Source organism: Carassius carassius, chromosome 11, assembly GCF_963082965.1.
Source record: "Carassius carassius chromosome 11, fCarCar2.1, whole genome shotgun sequence".
Lineage (NCBI taxonomy): Eukaryota > Metazoa > Chordata > Actinopteri > Cypriniformes > Cyprinidae > Carassius > Carassius carassius.
Genome location: NC_081765.1, coordinates 1,509,596 through 1,512,095, shown reverse-complemented (window position 1 = coordinate 1,512,095; position 2,500 = coordinate 1,509,596). Strand labels below are relative to the sequence as shown.

The window sequence follows — 2,500 nt, the reverse complement described above, 5'->3', positions numbered from 1 at the left end:
ATGGGAGACTGCCTGGAAATACAGATTATAGTGGCTGATCTTTAAATAGCCCTCTCTTTGCAGCCTCCTTCGCATACCAGCCTGGCTATGCCCGATCTCGTCTGATCTCGGAAGCTAAGCAGGTTTGGGCCTGGTTAGTACTTGGATGGGAGGCCACCTGGGAATACCAGGTGCTGTAAGCTTTTAGGTTTCCTTCTCTACTTATATAATGCACTGGCGGTTATAGTGGCTGATCTTTAAATAGCCCTCTCTTTGCAGCCTCCTTCGCTTACGGCCATACCAGCCTGGCTATGCCCGATCTCATCTGATCTCGGAAGCTAAGCAGGTTTGGGCCTGGTTAGTACTTGGATGGGAGACTGCCTGGGAATACCAGGTGCTGTAAGCTTTTAGGTTTCCTTCTCTACTTATATAATGCACTGGCGGTTATAGTGGCTGATCTTTAAATAGCCCTCTCTTTGCAGCCTAGTACTTTTGGAAATTTTCACGAATTGTCTAATAATCTTGCAAAAAAAAAAAAAAGGCAATGCCCAGTCTTAGAAAACCGAAACAGGTTTGGGCCTGGTTAGTACTTTTGGAAATTTTCACTAATTGTCTAATAATCTTGCAAAAAAAAAAAAAAAAAAGAGTCAATGCCCAGTCTTAGAAAACGGAAACAGGTTTGGGCCAGGTTAGTACTTTTGGAAATGTTCATTAATTATGTAAGAAATTAGCAAAAAAAACAATTAAATAAATAAAGAGTCAATGCCCAATCTCAGAATCTAAGCAGGTTTGGGCCCAGTTAGTACTTGGATGGGAGACTGCCTGGAAATACCGATTATAGTGGTTGATCTTTAAATAGCCATCTCTTTGCAGCCTCCTTCGCTTACTGCCATACCAGCCTGGCTATGCCCTATCTCGTCTAATCTCGGAAGCTAATCAGGTTTGGGCCTGGTTAGTACTTGGATGGGAGACCGCCTGGGAATACCAGGTGCTGTAAGCTTTTAGGTTTCCTTCTCTACTTATATAATGCACTGGCGGTTATAGTGGCTGATCTTTAAATAGCCCTCTCTTTGCAACCTCCTTCGCTTACGGCCATACCAGCCTGGCTATGCCAGATCTTGTCTGATCTCGGAAGCTAAGCAGGTTTGGGTCTGGTTAGTACTTGGATGGGAGACTGCCTGGGAATACCAGGTGCTGTAAGCTTTTAGGTTTCCTTCTCTACTTATATAATGCACTGGCGGTTATAGTGGCTGATCTTTAAATGGCCCTCTCTTTGCAGCCTAGTACTTTTGGAATTTTTCAGTAATTATCTAATAGTTTTGCATAAATAAAAAAATAAAAAAAAAGAGTCAGTGCCCAGTCTTAGAAAACCGAAAGAGGTTTGGGCCTGGTTAGTACTTTTGGAAATTTTCACTAATAGTCTAATAATCTTGCAAAAAAAAAAAAAAAAAAAAGAGTCAATGCCCAGTTTTAGAAAACCAAAAGAGGTTTGGGCCTGGTTAGTACTTTTGGAAATTTTCCCGAATTGTCTAATAATCTTGCAAAAAAAAAAAAAAAAAAAGAGTCAGTGCCCAGTCTTAGAAAACCGAAAGAGGTTTGGGCCTGGTTAGTCCTTTTGGAAATTTTCACTAATAGTCTAATAATCTTGCAAAAAAAAAAAAAAAAAAAAGAGTCAATGCCCAGTCTTAGAAAACCAAAAGAGGTTTGGGCCTGGTTAGTACTTTTGGAAATTTTCACGAATTGTCTAATAATCTTGCAAAAAAAAAAAAACAGAGTCAATGCCCAGTCTTAGAAAACCGAAACAGGTTTGGGCCAGGTTAGTACTTTTGGAAATTTTCACTAATTGTCTAATAGTTTTGCATAAATAAAAAAAAAAAAAGAGTCAATGCCCAGTCTTAGAAAACTGAAACAGGTCTGGGCCTGGTTAGTACTTTTGGAAATTTTCACTAATTGTCTTATAATCTTGCAAAAAAAAAAAAAAAAAAAAGAGTCAATGCCCAGTCTTAGAAAACCGAAACAGGTTTGGGCCTGGTTAGTACTTTTGGAAATTTTCACTAATAGTCTAATAATCTTGCAAAAAAAAAAAAGAGTCAATGCCCAGTCTTAGAAAACCGAAACAGGTTTGGGCCAGGTTAGTACTTTTGGAAGTTTTCAGTAATTATGTAATAAATTTGCAAAAAAAAAATTAAATAAATAAAGAGTCAATGCCCAATCTCAGAATCTGAGCAGGTTTGGGCCCAGTTAGTACTTGGATGGGAGACTGCCTGGAAATACAGATTATAGTGGCTGATCTTTAAATAGCCCTCTCTTTGAAGCCTCCTTTGCTTACTGCCATACCAGCCTGGCTATGCCCGATCTCGTCTGATCTCGGAAGCTAAGCAGGTTTGGGCCTGGTTAGTACTTGGATGGGAGACCGCCTGGGAATACCAGGTGCTGTAAGCTGTTAGGTTTCCTTCTCTCCTTCTCTACTTATATAATGCACTGGCGGTTATAGTGGCTGATCTTTAAATAGCCCTCTCTT

General features: G+C 39.8%; 3 non-coding genes and 2 pseudogenes across 3 annotated transcripts; all 5 read left to right on the top strand.

Moving 5' to 3' along the window:
• Positions 1–65: 65 nt before the first annotated feature.
• LOC132153845 (5S ribosomal RNA) lies at positions 66–182 on the top strand (annotated as a pseudogene).
• An 84-nt stretch (positions 183–266) lies between these two features.
• On the top strand, positions 267–385 carry LOC132153323 (5S ribosomal RNA). The gene has a single exon (XR_009436647.1). It is a non-coding gene; the product is annotated as a 5S ribosomal RNA (ribosomal RNA).
• A 475-nt stretch (positions 386–860) lies between these two features.
• LOC132153788 (5S ribosomal RNA) lies at positions 861–979 on the top strand (annotated as a pseudogene).
• Positions 980–1,063: 84 nt separating this feature from the next.
• LOC132153711 (5S ribosomal RNA) lies at positions 1,064–1,182 on the top strand. The gene has a single exon (XR_009437017.1). It is a non-coding gene; the product is annotated as a 5S ribosomal RNA (ribosomal RNA).
• Positions 1,183–2,302: 1,120 nt separating this feature from the next.
• Positions 2,303–2,421, top strand: LOC132153669 (5S ribosomal RNA). The gene has a single exon (XR_009436975.1). It is a non-coding gene; the product is annotated as a 5S ribosomal RNA (ribosomal RNA).
• Positions 2,422–2,500: the final 79 nt, after the last annotated feature.